This window comes from Pinus tabuliformis, chromosome 3_2 (assembly GCF_031772625.1).
Source record: "Pinus tabuliformis cultivar Carrire ecotype Pingquan chromosome 3_2, CPIR1, whole genome shotgun sequence".
Classification (NCBI taxonomy): Eukaryota; Viridiplantae; Streptophyta; class Pinopsida; order Pinales; family Pinaceae; genus Pinus; species Pinus tabuliformis.
Genome location: NC_142302.1, coordinates 172,470,872 through 172,493,065, shown reverse-complemented (window position 1 = coordinate 172,493,065; position 22,194 = coordinate 172,470,872). Strand labels below are relative to the sequence as shown.

The 22,194-nt window shown below is 36.4% G+C and overlaps 1 pseudogene; it reads right to left on the bottom strand.

Annotated features, from left to right (window-relative positions):
• Positions 1–3,884: 3,884 nt before the first annotated feature.
• Positions 3,885–19,144, bottom strand: LOC149180342 (jasmonoyl--L-amino acid synthetase GH3.5 pseudogene; annotated as a pseudogene).
• Positions 19,145–22,194: the final 3,050 nt, after the last annotated feature.

Sequence of the window (22,194 nt, the reverse complement as noted above, 5' to 3'; positions counted from 1 at the left end):
TCCTTATACAATGTTAGATTGAGGTGATTCAAGCGTCATTGGAATCAGGACGATGAACACTACGACTTGACTCCAGTTTCGAGAGATTCTGAGAACTTTTATTTTGAACCTATTTTTTTTTAACCTCTGAATCACTAAGTAATTTGGAATTTTCCCGATCCTAGTAATTGGTCGAATGTAAAGTAGGCATAGTGGATCTCCCCTGGGTTGAAAACATGTCCTATCTTTGATTATTTGTTTTCCACACCATTTTTTTCCCTATAAATGTGTGCGAAGTGAACCTCGTTGAAATGAACAATCAACTTCCTAATCCTCTGCATCCAACATAAAAGAGAAGTAGGTGCAAATTTAGACTACTTAAGTACACAGTCAATCACCAATCTAGCGTCCCCAAAATATCCAGTTTTGAGAGAGAGTCATTTAGGACAATATAAAATACCCCATAAGGCAATGACTTTGGCCCTTGATTTTGTACTACTACTACCAAACCGCCTGAAATGGAAATATAGGCCAGGTCTAATGACAATGAAGGCCCCACATCCATAAGACGTGTTTCAGGACACCCCATCAAAAAACCCAACCATAAAACTTCCCTAAATATTCACCTAATGGATATTTCACATAGAACCTTGAAAGCCACAAGACCAATTTCGTTAAAATATGCACAAATATTTATGCACGTGCGATATATATACAACTTTTTATTTTCAAAGATCCCCACATTCTTTCTTCCACTCTTGGATACAAGCTTCCAATGACGTCCTATTCCAATTGGTCATAATTTTAAAGTTGTTTAATACTCCATAACAAATGTAAATCGAAAATGGACATGATAGGAAAATTTGTACCATGCCCTCCATTGCCTATAAACATAATATACACCTGCTAGGACCTACATATCCACATTTGCATAAACTGTCCCATATAAGAATTCTGTTTTGAAAAGCTAGCTAACCAAAACACTTCAATTTGAGTGGAAGATTCCATTTCCAAATTTTATAGAACTAGCTAACTTCCCCCACATGCGAGACCAGACTGGAGATGTACTTGTATGTGTCCTTGACCGAAATACGATCCTTTACAAACATCCCATCCCAAATAAAATAATCCCCATGACCATCCCGAGAAATCCCTACTAGAATTAGTTGTTGTATATATTGATCCCATTCCATAGTCAAATGCCCATATAAACCCAAATCCTGTGAATGGATCTAAGTTGGATATTGACAAAAAGTACCAGAGTCCACCTGTATCTAGTTAACATAATATATACCAAGGTTATGGATATGTCGAATGAGAGATGGAGATAATATATGGCCACCCATAAACCCAATAATAATGTCCAACCCTATTTCCACACTAGATCCATCTTCAATATGCCATCACAAATTACCTAATAAACACTTCTTTATTTTCATCAAATTGTTCCAGATATATGAGGCCAAGGAAAGAGACCCGTATCCCTCTTTAATCCATACTAATATGGATTTATTTTTAAGGTATTTCTCCTTGATAATAGATTACCATATACCATCACTTAATAAAGCCTTCCACATGCTTTTAACCCCCAAATCCCAACCAAAATTTTCAATGTCTAGAATTCCCCAGCCCCATCCTCAATGTGTTTTGAAATATCCTCCAAATAGGTAAGATGTGTTTAATTTTTTTCAGATGTGCCTACTTATATAAACTTTGAAATTATGGAATTGATCCTCTTGATAATAGAGCACGATAATATGTACAAATGCATCCAATAGACCGAAATGCTTTGAAGAATAAATTGTACCATAACCAATCTACCACTTATGAGACCAGTTGTGAAACCTATGCTCAAGCTTATCGATTAACCAATACCAATCTCGAATACCATAATTGTTTGGTTTTAAAATGAATCCTAAATATTTGAATCTAGATTCCAATGGAACCACTTCAACATTAAAGGCAATAAAAATCACCTGAACCTCAACACATTTTTTTGTGGCATCAAAGAGGATGGATTTCTCACGGTTCATAAATAAACTAGAAGTAAGTCTAAAAGCATCGATAATTAGGTGCAAATTGTTCCATTCAACACCTAAATCCTTGCCAAGAATAAGAACATCATCAACAAAAATGATATGTGAGATGGACGTGTTCCTGGTGATCTAAAGTCCAAAAAAATGTCTCGGTTGTTTTGCCTTAGAGATCAACCGACTCAACCCATCGATGATTAGTATAAATAATAAATGGGATAAAGAACAACCCTGCCACAGACTCTTGGATGCCTAAAAGAATTTTGTCAGAATCCCATTACTAATAATGGAAAATTTTTTAGAAGAGATACAAGCCATTATCCAATCAACCATCTCCACTCATAATCCAATTTTATGCAAGTTCAATCTTAGGAATATCCAATCAACACAATCATATGTCTTATGTAAGTCTAGCTTTAGTAATAAAGCCTCTTTCTTCTTTGAATTAATTGAGTTATTACCTTCTTGGGCAATGGAAACAACATCATGAATCAGTATATTCTTTAAAAACCCAAATTGTTTAGGAGAAATATGTCTCGATAGACCTTCTTTGATACGAGAACACTTTTTGACAGTGATTAGGAGTGTGATTAAACTCTTCAATATAGTACTTTCTCTATCTCCCTAGCTCTTTATCCCAAGTACGCTTGTGGAACTTATTCATAACAAAAGTCTTTATCTCTTTATTATTTGTAGGGCACATGTTCAAGTGAATACCCCATTTACTAAACCATTTGTGATTTTGACGCATTCAAGTCTTATTTCTTTTGCACAATATGTCATTGAAGACAACCTTAGGCTATCTGCCCTCTTCCATTCACTCAATTTGAAAACAAATATCTTATGGGTTGCACCATCGCAATTGCTTCAATAGGAGTAGCCCCCACTTCACTTAGTAAGATATCATAGGGAAATGAACTTTTGATTTTGAACTTATTTGTAATCAAGCGTTTATGAATTTTCTCGATTTTCTTCCACTGTAAGTCAGATGTATTGTTGGCCCATAGTTCACATCCATAGAGAAACATTGGAATCACTAAAAGCCTAAAAGGAGTTTGAGTGGTGTTCCAATCTCACAACTCTACGTCTTTGCACATGTTTTGAAAAGCATATAATGTTTTCCAACCTCCCAAAGTTCTTTTCTTTCTACAACCTTCCCAACTTAGATTTCTATTGAAGTCAATTATGAGGTATTTGTAATATGCAATTTCTTCGAGAGTGTTGCCTTCAAAGTAAAAGTTATGCTTGCTATGTTTTCTTTTGTTAGAGAAAACCACCACTTTCATCTTGCTAATATTGACTTGCATCCCCACCCTTTTATAAAAATGCTAAGGGAAAATAAGTGCTTTTGTAGCCAAGAGTATATTTAGCAATCAAAATAAGGTCATCTGCGTACAAAAGAAACCCTATAACAAACTCGCCCAAATGGACACCATCACCACCTTGTGAGTTTATCCACTTTTCAAGTTTGTCAATATAGAAACCAAGGGTAGGGGACAATAGACAACCTTGTTTGACCCTAATATCACTCCTAAAATTTTGGAGATGCCATCTGAAGTTCTGATTTTGACTTTCAATTCTTTATAAGCCACTCTAAGATGCATAGGAATCTTAAGTTCCTCCATTCTGTACCAAAATTTATCCCAAAAATTGTATCAAAACATTTCTTGAAATCAACAAAGCAACAAAAAACTTCTTCAATTCTTTTCCTAAACATTTTCAATAATATACCTTAAAAAAATTATACTATAATACACAGAATGTTTAACTCTAAAACCATTTTATTTCTTTTCAGGCCACTTGCTGATTTTATTTTCTTAACATGCTCCCCAAACACCCCCATTGAGCAACATCTCTTAAAAATCTCTTTATTTAACTGTCACTAAGCTGCCAAAATATTACACAATGACTTGACTCAGTTGATAGATCTGCATAGCTTTTGAAATCAACCAAATCCATGTTTTTTTCCTTTAAGAGCTCTCTGGTCTTATCAACTTATATTTGTAGATCTTTCTCGGTGGTCTTGTCAATATTGACTGTAAGAGGGAGGTGCCTTCGACAAATGAATGTCAGTTGCAGACAAAAATTGTAACTCTCACGACATCATAAAGCATGTACCTATAGAGCCCAACAAATGTCGTCAAAACCACCTCATATTCTTGTCCAACCTTCACTTGTGTCAAGCTCACAGGTTCAGATTCTATATAATCAACACAAGCTGTTAAGCTCCCTCTCCTCTATGGTAGCTGAGAGATTTGGAAACCAACGGGAGTTATCTAATCAACTGCAGTCATTTCCTTAAATTATGGAAACCAACTATAGTCATTTACTTAAATTACAGAAACCAACTGCAATTAATTAATTTCTTGTTGGGAGCTCCTAGAGTGGTCCATTACTCCCTCTGCAGTTCTCTACCATGATCTATGGAACACTTGACACATAGCCAACAGAAGCTTGATGGAAGCTTGGCTATAAATACTTCTGTTTGGTCCCCAAGCTCACTAACTCAATCCCCTTCAGTTTTACACCATCTAGTTAGACTGAGCAGAGCTTGGAAGTGCCACACAGATGAGAGATTTCACCCTTGGATTCAGTGGTCTGAATTACAGTGAAGGAAAGCCATGGAATTTGTCCACGCCTTAGTGGACGTTATAAGTTTGAGATCTCAGCCTCCATTTCTTTGCAGTAGGTGCTAAGATTTGGGTGTGTTGTCTGCCCGAGTCCTTACGGTGAGCATACTCATGTTACTGTGTAAAATATTACCTTGTGAAAGACCTCTTGTCTGGTTTTTTATGTTTTGGTGAAGAACCCATCTCCGTATGTAACAAGTTTTTGATTGCAAAATGCGGCATCTGATACAGAGATATTTTGAGCAATGGAGACGGAATTCCATTGGCTTTTGCAAAATGGAAAATTTGCAGGATTGTACAGTAGAGAAAGAGAGTACCATTGAAGTAGGTCCGTAGATAATTTGGGAAGTCACAGTTGCATAGTGCGTGATATACCGAGTCTGTAAAATCTGCCAATCTATAATTGTTTCTGCTCAGCACTGAACTGGAGCTCGTGGGCTACGTGGAAAACAAGAAGGGAAGTGCACTGCCTCAAGCGTAGCGGAAAGTTTGGTATTGGAGTGTGAGCAGCATCAATGGCTGGAGGTATGATTTATTGGGCATTCAAGTTTTTGATTCTTTTAAGTGTTTATTCCACATTATAGAATCATTATTTGTGCTTTCATTTGGTATCAGTGCAATTTTTTATCTCTGCCTTGGTGTTTATAGACATGCTCTGTTTAGCTAAATGCCATATTTCAAGAATTTTCTGAATTAAGGCATTTATTTGGAAATATGTCTAATTTTGCTCAATTTTTATACTTATAATATTTATTTGGTTTAATTATATGCAATTTGGATAACTGTTGTGCAAATTTATAACTGTGCTCATATTTAATTTGCATGAATTGATTATTTCTACTCTAATTAATACATGCTATTTTGGATGAGTATACTCGTTGAATGTTAGGCATAAATATTATAGTTTTATTTATGCAATTTATAATTATTCTCATATTAAGTTAATTTTTATGCATAAAAGAAATAATGTCTAAGTGATCAATATAATTTTTAATTGATTAGAGAATAGCCACAATATCTCTAATTAAATAATATTATATATTATGATTGATTAGGATCACATAAAGAATATTTAGACATTAATTGTAATTAATTATACTAAATATAATAAATTTTATCCCACAGGAATTTTTATTATATTTATATAATTAATTAGGATAAAATATTAAATTATACATAACTTACCCACAAGAATTATGAATTAATAGTTTTATCATAAAGTTCAAATCTAAGGTAGAATTTATATCGAATTATAATCATAATATACCCCTTAGAATTATGAATTAAGTGAATAATTTGATAAATTTTATCATAAAGAATAATTGAATTTGCTTGAATTGGAAATTTAGCCCACAGGCAATTTTTATGTCATTAGATTCAATTTTAAGCATGATTTACATTGGTAAAGCATGAAATTTTATTTTTCGGCCTCAATTTTAACATAAGCATGTGATATTTAATTTTATGCAGTTGTACAACTTGCAAATTTCTCTGAAATTCGTTGTGATATCCTTGAACTTAAGGAAGATAACTATAAGGTTTGGAAGGAGAGAGTTCTCCTTCATTTGGGGTGGATGGACATAGACTATGATATTAGTAAAGATGAACCACCGACACTCACTAATATTAGCATTGCAGCAGACATCACGATTTATGAACGATGGGAACAACCTAATCGCCTAAGCATGCTGTTCATTAAGACTAAAATTTTAGCTGGTATTCGTGGTTCTGTTGATCAACACGAAAAGGTCCGAGACTTGCTGAAAGCCATTGATGATCAATTCGTCACTTCAAACAAGGCACTAGTAAGCACCCTAATCATGACGTTCTCATTGCTAAGGCTCGCCAGTGTGAAAGGTGTGCGCGAGCACATCATGCAAATGAGGGACACTGTGGCTTAATTGAAGAAACTCGAGGTTGAATATCGGAGTCCTTCCTGGTGCACTACATCCTGAACACCCTTTCACACCAATACGAACCCTTCAAAATCTCATACAGCATACATAAGGATAAATGGTCAATTAATGAACTCATGACCATGTGTGTTCAAGAGGAAGAGAGACTGGTGATGGAACTGGGAGAAAGTGCAATATTGGTAACGCGAGGAAAGGGCAAATCTCAAGCCAATCGGAAAGGGAAAGGTAAAGTACCTCCCCAAGCCGATATCAAGAAGGATTCCAAGTGTTTCTTCTATAAAAAGAAGGGACACATGAAGAAGGAATGCGCCAAATTTCAGAAATGGCTTGCGGACAAAGGTAATCCAATTTCGTTTATTTGTTATGAATCTAATATGGTTAATGTCAATATTAACACCTGGTGGATTGATTTTGGATCAACAATTCACATTTTGAATTCCTTGCAGGGTTTGCAAAACCTAAGGAAGCCATTGGGAAGTGAGCAAAGCATCTTATCAGGAAACAAGATGGGCTCGTATGTGGAAGCTATAGGAACATGCTATTTAAATTTAAGTAGTGGCTTTGTTTTAGAATTAGAAAAGACCTTTTATGTTCCAAGTTTTTCTAGAAACTTGATTTTAGTTTCAAGACTTGTATATTTTGGATATTCCTTTAACTTTTCATAAACATCTTTCAGTTTATTTTATAAATCTGATTGTGTTGGGAATGGTATTTTGTCTAATGGTATTTACTGCATTAATTTACAAAACAATGTCACTTATGATTCAATGCATGTTCACACTGGCACTAAAATATGTGTTATTAATGAAGATTCCTCTAAATTATGGCACCAGAGACTAGGTCATATCTCCATAGAAAGAATTAAAAGATTGGTAAATGAAGGGATACTTAATACTCTGGATTTTACTGATTTTGAGACTTGTGTGGATTGCATAAAGGGAAAGTAGACCAACAAGTCAAAGAAAGGTGCCAATAGGAGTTCGGACATATTAGAGATCATACATACTGATATATGTAGTCCAGACATGGACTCACATGTTCAGAGATACTTCATCTCTTTTATAGATGATTACTCACGATATATGTATCTCTACATGCTTCATAAAAAGAATGAAGCATTAGATGCCTTTAAGATCTTTAAGGCTGAAGTAGAGAAACAATGCTGCAAGCAAATTAAGATCGTGAGATCAAATAGAGGTGGAGAATATTATGGTAGATACATAGAAGATGGACAAGCACCTAGGCCATTCGCAAAATTTCTTCAAGAGCATGGGATTGTTGCCCAATACACCATGCCTGGTTCACCCGATCAGAATGGTGTAGCAGAAAGAAGAAACCGAACATTATTGGACATGGTGTGGAGTATGCTTAGCAGCTCCAATCTTCCTAAATCCTTGTGGACTGAAGCACTTAAGATGACAGTGTATATATTAAACCGAGTTCCAACCAAGGCTATTCCTAAAACGCTATTTGAATTATGGAAAGGTTGGAAATCGAGTTTGTGACATATGCGCATTTGGGGATGCCCGTCTGAAGTGAGAATATATAATCCACAAGAGAAGAAGCTGGACCCAAGGACCATTAGTGGGTATTTCATTGGATATGCTGAAAGGTCTAAAGGTTACAGATTTTATTGTCCATCTCACAGCACTAGGATTGTGGAATGAAGAAATGCAAAGTTTCTTGAAAATGACTTGATCAGTTGGAGCGATCAAACCAAGAACATAGTTTGTAAGAAGGATCATTCAGAATCTCAACCTTCCACCTTAAGTGATAGACTGGTTATTGTTCATAGCACCCCTCAAGTACAAACTGGTGTTGAACAACCAATTTTTGAAGTTCCACAAGCTGCTGATGAAATTCCAATAGATCAGGTAGTTCAAGAGTTGCCAAGAACTTTTGAACAACGATTTGAACCACATACTTCTCAGGAAGATGATGGTGCAACATTAAGAAGATCTACTAGACCAAAGAGATCAGCAATTTTTGATGATTATGATGTGTATCTGCAAGAATCTGACTACAACATTGGAGCTGAAAATGATCTTGAATCCTTTTCACAAGCCATGAGTTGCAAAGAATCAGAATTATGGTACGATGCCATGAAGGAAGAGATGAATTCTATAAAGAGTAACGAAGTCTGGGATCTTTTTGAGTTTCCTAATGGTGCAAAATCCATTGGATGTAAATGGGTCTTTAAGACAAAGAAAGACTCATTGGGCAACATTGAGAGATACAAGGCAAGACTTGTTGCTAAGGGATTCACTCAGAAAGAATGAATCGACTACACAGAGACTTTCTCTCCTGTATCTAAGAAAGATTCCTTGCACGTTATTATGGCATTAGTAGCCCATTGTGACTTGGAGTTGCAACAAATGGATGTGAAAATGGAATTTCTCAATGGAGATCTAGAGGAGGAGGTTTACATGAAACAGCCTAAAGGATTCCCCTCTAGTGATGGTGAGCAATTGGTTTGCAAGCTCAAGAAATCATTATATGGTTTAAAAAAAGCATCCCGCCAATGGTATTTGAAATTCCATAATGTAATTTCTTCTTTCAGTTTTGTAGAAAATATTATGGATCAATGTATATACTTGAAAGTTAGTGGGAGTGAAAATTGTTTTCTTGTTTTATATGTGGATGACATTTTGCTAGCAACTAATGATAAGGGTTTGCTGCATGAGGTGAAACAATTCCTCTCTAAAAATTTCGATATGAAGGATATGGGTGAGGCATCTTATGTCATTGGCATTAAGATCCATAGAGATAGATTTCGAGGCATCTTGGGTCTGTCTCAGGAAACCTATATTAATAAAATTTTAGAGAGATTTCGGATGAAGGATTGTTCACCAAGTGTAGCTCCCGTTATGAAGGGTGATAGGTTCAATTTGAACCAATGCCCGAAGAACGACTTTGAAAGGGAAAAAATGAAGAACATTCCATATGCTTCTGCTGTCGGAAGCCTAATGTATGCTCAAGTTTGCAAAAGACTTGACTTTGCATTTGTTGTGGGAATGTTGGGACGATATTAGAGTGATCCAGGTTTAGACCACTGGAGAGCTGCAAAGAAAGTAATGAGGTACCTTCAAGGAACCAAAAACTACATGCTTATGTATAGATGGACAGACAATTTGGAAGTAATTGGCTACTCAGATTCTGACTTTGTTGGATGTGTTGATTCACGCAAATCAACATCATGATACATTTTTATGATGGCCGGTGGAGCTGTATCATGGAGGAGTGCCAAGCAGACCTTGATTGCCACTTCCACTATGGAAGCCGAGTTCGTCTCCTGTTTTGAGGCTACTTTACATGGTGTATGGCTTAAGAGTTTCATTTCTGGGCTTAGAATTATGGATTCTATCTCTAAGCCATTGAGAATGTATTGCGACAATTCAGCTGCTGTTTTTATGGCTAAAAACAACAAAAGTGGGAGTCGAAATAAACACATCGACATTAAGTATTTATCTATAATGGAACATGTTAAAGAAAAGAAAGTGGTCATTGAGCACGTTAGCACTGAGTTGATGATCGCTGATCCTTTAACTAAGGGCATGCCACCGTTGAAATTCAAGGATCATGTAATGAATATGGGACTTGGTTCCACTATGTAGTTTCTCATTGTATGGACAATGTTATTTTAATGAAATTCTTAATTATTGTGATGTTTTCCTCATATTTATGTGCACCTCAATTTGATTTGAGAGAATTCATCTGTGTAGGACCAAGAATGAACATAAGGTTTATTCATTATTGTTGCCACATAAATTATAATAGGAATAAATACATAGTAATACATGGAAGATAATACTCGTCATTAGAGGACTTATCACCATGATTCATGTATCTATTACTTAATACAGATTATCAATGGGTTTTAAGATGAGACATTAAGAATGGAAGTATGGACCAAGTGGGAGAATGCTAAGCTTCCTCTCCTCTACAGCCACCGAGAGATTTGGAAACCAACTACAGTTATTTAATCAACTTCAGTGATTTCCTTAAATTACGGAAACCAACTACAGTTGTTTCCTTAAATTACAGAAACCATCTGCAGTTAATTAATTTCTTGTTGGGAGCTCCTAGAGTGGTCCATTACTCCCTCTGCAGTTCTCTACCATGATCTATGGAACACTTGATACATAGCCAACAGAAGCTTGATGGAAGCTTGGCTATAAATACTTCTGTTTGGTCCCCAAGCCCACTAACTCAATCCCCTTTAGTCTTACACCATCAAGTTAGAGTGAGCAGAGCTTGGACATGCCACACAAATGAGAGATTTCACCCTGGGATTCAGTGGTCTAAATTACAGTGAAGGAAAGCCATGGTATTTGTCCACGCCTTAGTGGACGTTATAAGTTTGAGATCTCGACCTCCATTTCTTTGCAGTAGGTGCTAAGATTTGGGTGTGTTGTCCGCTCGAGTCCTTACAATGAGCATACTCATGTTACTGTGTAAAATATTACCTTGTGAAAGAACTCTTGTCTATTTTTTTACGTTTTGGTGAACAACCCATCTCCGTATGTAACAAGTTTTTGATTGCAAAACGCGGCATCTGATATAGATATATTTTTAACAATGGAGACGGAATTGTTGAAAATGAAACAAGATGATGGAGCTTAGTGAAGAGAAGTCGCCTTCACTAAGTGGGCCCGCAGGCTATTTTTGGCGCAAAGTTTTTTTTTTAGACTATGTCTATTTTTAGACATATGGATCATGGTCTATGAGTTGCAGGATGTTATTTATGGATGATTGGTCATGTTGGTAAAATAGATGGACTTCTATTTTTAGACATATGGGCGGAGTCTATTTTTAGACTGCTAGTCTAAAAATAGAACAATCGAATATTATTAGCTCTTAATAATATTTGGACTATAAACATTATCTTATCCTCTTGCAGCACTTCAGTTTGAACTACGGATGTGGCACATGCAACTGCCAGAAGGAAATACGCTTTTCGTATGGGTTAGTTGAGTTATTGCATGATGGACTTCAGTTAGAACTCAAGTGATTGAGTTTGGTGGAGTTGATTGAGGAGTTGATGGAGTTGTGTTCAGTTTGACTTAGTTGAACTAGTTGTATTTAGTCTAACTGCCAAATACACTAGTGATGAGTGAAGTGAATTAATTAGTAATTAATTCACTAATTATTAACTCATAAATCAGCTAAAGAATACATCAGTTAACTCACTGCATGGACAGTTCAGTGGAGACAAGTGTTAGAGGTGGGTGAAAGGGTGAGACTACTATCAATTGTGACTATAGCTGTGCATGAGATTTGCACAATCATTGATTGAGATTGCCAATGAGGATTGCGCAGTACAAGCCAAGGGAATTCAAACTTGGATCTGATTTTCTCAACTTGGATTGCGTAGTAGAGGCAGGAAAACAGTGGAGGAGATTTAAACCCGTGACTTGTTCAGATCTGAGCTAGTTTGTGTGAAGCAGGTGGAGATAGTACTGAGTACTTGTGAGGAGTATTGTACTATGTATTGTTACATGTTCTCTATCATTATAATATACAGATAGTTCGGGGTTTTCAGCTGTATGCTTTCCCCATTACATACTGTGTTGATATGTGTGATTAATGTTTCAATGTTTTAATTCCGCAAAATTGATGATCAACGTAGAGGAGGTTATGTATTATGCATGCATTCCGCAAATAGTGTATAATCAGGATAATCTCTGTGAATAAGTGTTATATTATTCAAAATTTCTACATGGTATCAGAGCGAAGTTGATCATCTGATCTATTATTCAGCAAGTGATTACATTTTATTTCTTTAGGCAGAGTCTGTAATTGGGTCAGGTAGCCTCTGGATTCATCCTTCTTTTGGAAGGTGAGATATCCGGTAAATGCCCATACAGTCAATCTCTGTACGAGAAATACTTTATTCTCATGAATTTTAGAATAGAAGCGATTGAGTTTTTAGCTGGTGGAATTCGAATTTGCAACAGTGTTTTCCTTGTGTCGAAGTTGAAATGTCTTTCAACGGATTGCGATTGGAGTATGCCCTTGAAGGCAGCTTGAATTATATTGCATGGAAAGACAGGATGGAGGCGGTGTTAGATGAAAATGGGTTGAAGGAGTTCATATATGTTGAGGTCCCAAAGCCTACTGATGCTGCTAACGTTGAGGCTTGGCAAAAGAAGACAACAAAGTGTCGAAGGATTCTGTTGGAGGGCGTGAAGGATCACATTGTATCCAACCTACATGGAAAGGCTTCTCCATACTTGATGTGGAAAGCGTTGATAGATTTATTCCAAAGAAAGAGCGACCAAAAGAAGTTGGCGCTCAAGGATAAACTCAGAAACATTAAGTGTGAGAAAGGAGACAGTATGCCCAAGTATCTCACGAAGTTCACCCAATGCCGGGATGAGCTGGGAAGTGTGGGGGTGACTGTCGATGATGAGGACTTGGTGAGCTTGGCTCTCCTTGGTCTCCCGAAGAGTTGGCATTCCTATCAGGACTCTGTTAATGGTCGGGAGAAATTGCCAAGATGGGAGAGACTTTGGTCTGATCTTGTGTAAGAGGAGATCAGGTGGAATACCAGGGATGGATCTTCATCAAAGGCATCTGATGAAGAAAATTGCGCTTTGGCTGCCAAAGCAAAGAAGGGGAAGAACAAGAAAGCTTCTCATTCTGGTGTGAAAGGCAAGAAGTAGGACATGTCCAAGGTGAAGTGCTTTCACTGTCACCAGCACAGACATTATGCCACAAATTGTCTGCAGAAGAAGAAAAATAAGCAAGCTGTTGGATCTGCAGTGGGAGAGGCCTTAGCCTCGCAGTTTGAGCTGGATTTTTTGCTGATCACATGCTTGATATCAAGTGTGATGGGATCGGTATGGTTCTTGGATAGTGGTGCATATTTTCACATGACAGGAGATTGAGATGTGTTTTCTAATCTGGATGAGAAAGATCTTGGAGTGCACATCGAGATGGGCGATGATGGTAGATACAGTGCGACTAGTATCGGTACCATTTCCTTTGAGAGGGAGTCTGGTAAACCCTTCGTATTGAAGGAAGTGATGCATGTTCCAAGATTGAAGAAGAATCTTATCTCTGTGGCGATGTTAGAAGACAAGGGATATGATGTTGTCTTCAACGAGGGAAAGGCTTTCTTGCGCAGTAAGACAACTGGAGAAACTCGGAAGATAGGGGTTCGAGTCAAGAACCTTTATCAATTGCATGTAGATGGTTGCGCAGCAATGGCATGCAAGGCGGAAGGATTGGTGAGCCGAGATGATGGCGAGTTGTGGCACCGGAGATTGGGCCACCTTCACCATGGAGCCTTGAAGATACTACATCAGATTTCTACTGGGCTTCCTAAAGGCACTCTTGTGCAGTCAGATCAGTGCAAGGGGTGTACTTTGGGAAAATTTGTGAAAGCCACCTTTCACGAGAAGGATAGTGGCACCACAATAATCCTTGAGAGAATTCACACAGACATGTGTGGACCTTTCTCAGTAGCTTCGACAGCAAAGCACAAGTACTATGTGTTCTTTGTTGATGATTTCTCTCGAAAGTGCTGGATATTCTTCATGCAGAAGAAGAGCGAGACATACTCAAAGTTCTGTGAGTTCAAAGCACTGGTCGAGAAGGAATCAGGGAAGAAGTTGAAGGCTCTTAGGAGCGACAATGGTGGTGAATTCATCTCTGCCGAGTTCAAGGGCTTCTGTAGCGCAGAAGGGATTCGAAGAGAGCTCATAGCTCCCTATAACCCACAGCAGAACGGGGTAGCTGAGCAAAAGAACAGAGGGATCGTGGGTGTTGCACGGGCGATATTGTATGATCAGGGCCTACCCCTTCACTTGTGGGCTGAGGCATGCAATATTGCAGTATATATGCAGAACCGTTGTCCTCACAAGATACTTGGCATGAGTACACCCGAGGAGGCTTATTCTGGTAAGAGGCCTGATATTTCCCATTTGAGGATTTTTGGTTCTCCTGTTTACATGCATGTGACGAAGAATTCCATGAAGAAGCTGGAGTCGACCACAGAGGTTGGGATATTTGTGGGGTACACTGATACGCCCCACAACTATCGTGTGTATTTTCCAGACAGTCGCAAGACTGTTGTGCGACGAGATATCAAATTTCAGGAGGAGAAAGCCATGAAGTGTTCGCTTGAGAGGGAGCCACACTTGCATGCAGATGAGGAGCTATTAGTTCCTAAGGATGAGCTTCAGGATGTGGATCAGCCACAAGATGAAGTTGATGGAGTGGAAGAGACCACTCATGCAGCGCCAACCATCAGAGGGCGAAAGCGCACTACAAAAGCTGAGCGACTGGCTCAAGATGCAGAGAAGGTTGTAGGACCACCTACAGCACAACGCAGACAGAGACAGTCACCTAATCGGTACACTGGATACATGGCTCTTGTGAGCAAATGTGTTGTGACTGAGCCATCCTCTTTTGAGGAAGTTGTGGAGGATCCCGCATGGGTAGATGCCATGGTGGAAAAGTATGATTCGATTGTCAGAAACAGTGCATGGGAGATTGTCCCAAGACTGGAGGGGAAATCAGTGGTGGGTTCAAGATGAATCTACAAAGTGAAGCAGGCAACTGACGGGAGTGTGGAGAAGTAAAAGGCAAGATTTGTTTCCCGAGGCTTCTCACAGATAGAGGGGATCGATTATGGGAGACCTTTGCACCTGTCGCAAGGTATTCTTCCATACAGACGATTCTTGCTCTCTTAGCGCAGATGGGGTGGCACATCCAGCAGATGGGTGTGAAGACTGCGTTCCTCAATGGAGTCATTGAGGAGGAGGTGTACATAGAGCAGCCCGAAGGTTTTGATATCTTCAGCAGCGAGTCGCATGTGTGCAGGCTCAAGAGAGCGTTGTATGGGTTGAAACAAAAACCTTGTGCTTGGTACACATGGATAGATAGTTATTTCACCAGACTTGGATTCTCCAAGAGTGAGGTGGATCCTAACCTATACCAGATTGTGGTGGAGGGTAAGTTGCTGATCATTGTACTTTATGTAGATGATGTGATTTTGACGGGAGATGAGCTATTGATACTTTCATGCAAGGAGGATCTTGCTAGAGAGTTTGAGATGAAGGACTTGGGCCTCCTTCATTATTTCCTGGGATTGGAAATTTGGCAGCGCAGTGATGGACTATTTGTTTCTCAGGGTAAGTATGCCCGGGAGATACTGGAGAAGTTCAACATGCATGGCTGCAAGCCTGTTGATACTCCTCTTCCTGGAGGTTGGAGGAAGGAGGATGCTACTTCAGCGGAGGTAGTGGATGCCACTGTTTATCAATAGTTGGTATGGTCGCTTATGTATCTGGTCAATACACGACCCGATATATGCTATGCTGTTAACCAGCTTTCACAAGCTATGGTTAAGCCAACCAAGCTCTTTTGGAAGCTAGGCAAGCATGTATTGCGTTATCTCAGAGGCACATCAGGATATGGATTGTGGTACAGACAGGAGGATGAGGTGAAGCTATGTGGCTTCACGGATGCAGATTGGGCAGGGAGCCCAACGGACAGAAAGAGCACATCTAGAGGGATCTTCAGTATCGGGTCGACAGCAGTTTCTTGGTACAGAAGGAAGCAGAGATCCGTGGCACTCAGTTGAGTAGAGGCCGAGTATATGGCAGCAAGTTTGGCTGGATGCCAGGCTATATGGATGAGGAAGATCCTGGTCGGGTTGTTCGGGTCACACTTGGAGCCTACTGTGATTTATTGTGATAACCAGAGTTGCATTAAACTCTCGGCTAATCCAGTATTTCATGATAGATCCAAGCACGCCAACATCAGGTACCATCATATCAGCGATTGTGTGCAGCGGAGAATCATGTTATTTTCATACATTCCCGCAGAGGATCAGGATGCTGATATCTTGATGAAGGCGCTCACCAGGAGAAAATTTGAATACCACAGAGGCAGGATAGGTGTTGCAGATAATCCATATCTTGTTGAGAGGGAGTGTTGAAAATGCAACAAGATGATGGAGCTTAGTGAAAAGATGTCGCCTTCACTAAGTGGGCCCGCAGGCTATTTTTGGTGCAAAGTCTATTTTTAGACTATGTCTATTTTTAGACATATGGATCATGGTCTATGAGTTGCAGGATGTTATTTATGGATGATTGGTCATGTTGGTAAAAATAGATGGACTTCTATTTTTAGACATATGGGCAGGGTCTATTTTTAGACTGCTAGTCTAAAAATAGAACAGTCGAATATTAATATCTCTTAATAATATTTGGACTATAAACATTATCTTATCCTTTTGCAGCACTTTAGTTCGAGCTACGGATGTGGCACATGCAACTGCCAGAAGGAAACACGCTTTTCCTATGGGTGAGTTGAGCTATTGCATGATGGACTTTAGTTAGAACTCAAGTGATTGAGTTTGGTGGAGTTGATTGAGGAGTTGATGGAGTTGTGTTCAGTTTGACTTAGTTGAACTAGTTGTATTTAGTCTAACTGCCAAATACACTAGTGATGAGTGATGTGAATTAATTATTAATTAATTCACTAATTATTAACTCATAAATCAACTAAAGAATACATCAGTTAACTCAGTGAATGGACAATTCAGTGGAGACAAGTGTTAGAGGTGGGTGAAAGGGTGAGACTACTATCAGTTGTGACTATAGCTGTGCATGAGATTTGCACAATCATTGATTGAGATTGCCAATGAGGATTGCGCAATACAAGCCAAGGGAATTCGAACTTGGATCTGATTTTCTTAACTTGGATTGCGCAGTAGAGGCAGGTAAACAGTGGAGGAGATTTGAACCCGTGACTTGTTCAGATTTGAGCTAGTTTATGTGTAGCAGGTGGAGATAGTACTGAGTACTTGTGAGGAGTATTGTACTATGTATTGTTACATGTTCTCTATCATTATACTATATAGATAGTTTGGGGTTTTCAGCTGTATGCTTTCCCCATTACATATTGTGTTGATATGTGTGATTGATGTTTCAATGTTTTAATTCCGCAAAATTGATGATCAACGTAGAGGAGGTTATGTATTATGCATGCATTCCGCAAATAGTGTATAATCAGGATAATCTCTATGAATAAGTGTTATATTATTCAAAATTTCTACAGGAATTCCATTGGCTTTTGCAAATGGAAAAGTTGCAGGATTGTACAGTAGAGAAAGAGAGTACCGTTGAAGTAGGTCTATAGATAATTTGGGAAGTCACAGTTGCATAGTGTGTGATATACCGAGTCTGTAAAATCTGCCAATCTGTAACTGTTTCTGCTCAGCACTAAACTAGAGCTCATGGGCTACGTGGAAAACAAGAAGGGAAGTGCACTGCCTCAAGCGTAGTGGGAAGTTTGGTATTGGAGTGTGAGCAGCATCAATGGCCGGAGGTATGATTTCTTGGGCATTCAAGTTTTCGATTCTTTTAAGTGTTTATTCCGCATTATTGAATCGTTATTTGTGCTTTCACTAGCTACACTTTTGTCTAATTTCCAGTCTCCGAGATGCAGATGAAGAGGAATGAATTCAAAATATCCAATATTGGGAACCACTGTGAATATTGCATTTTCTGGTGAGGATGTGGGATCTATTTTGGCACCAATCCAAACTTCAGTAGCACCATATTTTGAAGCCAACAATGGTAAATTCCCTGCATAATGTCTCAGTTTCCTATCATGATAGGAATGATATACTTAGCATTGGGCCAATGTTTTGGGATAACTCCATACCGATTCCCAACATTCTTACACTTCTCGTAGAGTGCATCTACCAAATCTGGATTAGGCTTGTGCAGTTTTGAAACCTAGTTGTCTTTAAGTCTGATTTTTTTGAAAAAAAAATTCCGTTTATTTTCCGATCTAATTTGTTTAGAATCTTGTAGGGATTCATTAAAATCACAAGTTTTACTGGTCAACTCTGAACAATCAAAGTGCTCTGGAGTTTTTCAGAGTGCTGAATCTATATATGCAAAAAAAAAAACCAATTTAAATCACACAAATCAAGATGCAATCATAATTTTTTTAACTAAAAATTTACCAAAAAATCCAAAAATCCTTTAGAAACAAGTGCCATCATAAGGGGCACTATGATTTGCTCATTGGGTTTTCCTTCCCTAATATCATCACAAAGCTGTTGCCAAACTTGCTCAAAGGTCATTATGTATGAAAAAATTGATGACATAAATTGTACCTCGTTTGAGTAGAGAAGCCCACATAAAAGATGGCAGTACATGGATTCCCAAGAATCAGATCCAAATATAACCTCATCTTTGCTGCATCCCAAGATCTAGGTGTTCTTGTTATATAATTTAAAAGGTTCACTATATATATATATATATATATATATATATATTTGAGGTTGCTGTAGAAGGTAGTAAGCCCCCTTTGGTGTAAGATTGGTTCCTACCATAGACAAACTCAAGGACTCTTCCCCAGGCTTGATTGGAAATAACCGAGATGTATAAGCAAATGAAATACAATAGATTTGGAATGTTGATGCAAGCAAGTCTTCATTGAATGGTAATTGTTTCCGTTTGCCATTTGTACTCCCCAAGTGAATGTTTTTCAAAAGTTTTTGACTACATAATTTTAGATTGCAACATGTATTATCAATGACAATTCTCTGTTCAAGCATTGCCCTTTCTTTAGTCTTTATGCATTTGAAGAGTTTGGTGTGTCTTTATAATTGAATTAGTTGTGGTGGACCAGCCTTATCTGTCATTGTTAGGAAACTTTTAGGGGGTTAGGATTTGTCCTCCTCATAACTTGAATCCCAACAGGGATTTGAAGTAAAATCTTTGGAAATTGTTGATTACGAACTAAAATATCCCTAGAACTGAGCAACATTGTTAATATTATCTTTAATAAATGTGATGCTTTCAGAAATGATTTACTTAACAAGCATCATGCATTGGTCACTATTTATTTAAATGAGCACCAAGTAATTTAGAATTAAAGTAATTCACAATGACACTTTACATTTAATTTAGAAGAAAACTTTTAATTTCCATGTGCATAACAAAATATGCAACTGGACATCAATATAGCTCGCTGAAAGTAAGCGATCAGTATAGCTTGTAGCAACTTATGCTTGTGTGTATTGGTCAACTTTGCAACTTGTAATTACACTAGGCTATTTGGATGGGCCTATGCACTTAATTCGTTTTATTTGTGTTATTTTTTTATATTACTTTTTATTTTATAAATCAGGGGAATTTGGAGTTGGCGAAAGTGACTTTGGCTAAATCGACAAGTGCCACTATAGCCCATGATAATGGAAACAAATATTTTAATGCGTGCAAGGTATGAATGTTTTGCACTCTTTGTAATGTGATCATTTAAGTTCATATTTGAGGTTTGAAATGCTTGTTTGTTTGTGAAAAACAAAACCTTAATGCGTAAGAAGGGTTTGATTAGCTTAGTTGTTTCACTCGTTAAGCAAATATTGTAATGTATGAGTCAATACTAATTTACCTTCATATCATCCTTTCTTGTCATTGTATTATGTAATCATAAGCATGTGGGTTGAGCTGCATTCTACAAACAATTATTGCTTAGTTTGCAATACTAATATAATATCAATTTAATATAATATTAAAAATAAAGTATAATAAATTTAATTTCTACTCAATAATAATTATTTACATTTTTATTTTATTTTGAATAAGGAATTAAATATTTTATTTTAAATAATGAATTAAATAATTGCAGCAATGTGAAGAAAAATAATTTGACACAATTTTTGCTACAAGATATCACTCATCAAAGGAATATCTTTGTCATTTTCTTTGATTATTTTTATCAACTAACATTATCAATGATGTGTTATATAAAATCAGGAATTAATGTGCACACATACATACTATGTGCACACATACATACTATGGTAGTTGCAAAATCTTGTAAATAATGAAAATTTTGTATTTTATTTTTATTTTATTTTATTTTTTAAAAGTTTTTGGTGCTTTTAATATATTGAAAGTTAAGATAGATTTATATTAGTTTTAGGTTTAATAGCCCTAAATATACTTTAAAAATTGATAAATATACATAATATCCATTCTAAAATATACACTTAATTTGATGACATAAACACATCCACATCTTATGTAACATCAAATGTGATTAAAGACTTAACTTGTTTACACAATAACAATTTTAGATGTTTGCATTTTGAGCTTGACGATCCCATCCACTATAGTGTGGTGCAATTTCTAATGTGGTTATAAGAATTTTGTAAAACCATTTAAGGTGTTGTATTCAACATTAAATATTTAATGCCTAATGCTTTATTATTTATGTCTATGACATGTTTATTTTGGAATAAGGCTTCTAGAATTTTAATTTAATTATCAATAATGGATGGTAGACATTTAACGTCCATAGAAGATTCTATAAAATTCTTAGCAGTGTACACAAATCAAAGTTTGAGATTTATTTCCAAAGTAATCATTTTTTTTTGTCATTTTAATTGAACTCATTAATTGAAAAAAAATGGTCATATCAAATGAATGACGATTTTTTGGGCATGCCATATTGAAAAGCTAGGGTGTTGTAACAAAGCCTATTTATAAATTAAGAATCTCCATGATAAAGTGGAGATGAATCTCCATGGTTAAGAATTTTGTTACATGTTTTATATATATATATATATATATATATATATATATATATATATATATATAAAACATATATATATATATATATATATATATATATATATATATATATAAAACATGTATATACATGTTTTATATATATATACATGTTTATATATATATATATATATATATATATATATACATGTTTTATATATATATATATATATATATATATATATATATATATATATATATATATATATATATATATATATATAGCTTATGTATTATTAATAATAATAATAAATGAGCCTCTCTAGCCCAATTTGATAGAGATGTTGTAATATCCTATTTAACATTTTGGCTAGCTAAAAATAAAATAAAATAAAAAACATAAAATTAATCATTATAATTAATAATTAAACTAGTTTACATCCATCTTAACTCTAAAACTACCAAGAGCTAAGAGGGATCAAATCTCTTGGGATGCAAACTTTTTTAAAGTGAAAAAGGATTTGATCCCTCTAGGTACTTGATAGATCCATAATTAAAATGGATCTAGGTTAATTTAGTTAATTCTTATGATTTTTTTTACTTTTAACACCCAATGAAATAAATGTTTTAATAATTATTGTATATTAATACTTATCAACACACACACACACACACACATATAACAAGTAGTCTTTAAGTGTGACTTTTTGGAAAGTTTTCTAGTTTATTTTCCGATCTAATTTATCTAGAATCTATCAGGGATTCATTGAAATCACAAGTTTGACAGGTGAAATTTTCACAATCGAAGCGTCTCAAGGTTTTTGAGGGTGTTGAATCCATATATGTAGTCAAAAAACCAGTTCAAACAACACAAATCAAGATTTGACCACAACTTTTTTGGCCAAATTCCAGTAGAAATCTACTAAAAACTAAAAAAAATCACACTTAAAGACTACTCTTATAAATAATTTAAAATAGAAAATAGAATAATTAACAAAATGATTAGTAACTAGCACAAACACATTAATAAATATGGTTGATAAACTTGTATATGATCTGGATTTAAACAAGAATGAAACAAATCACAGAG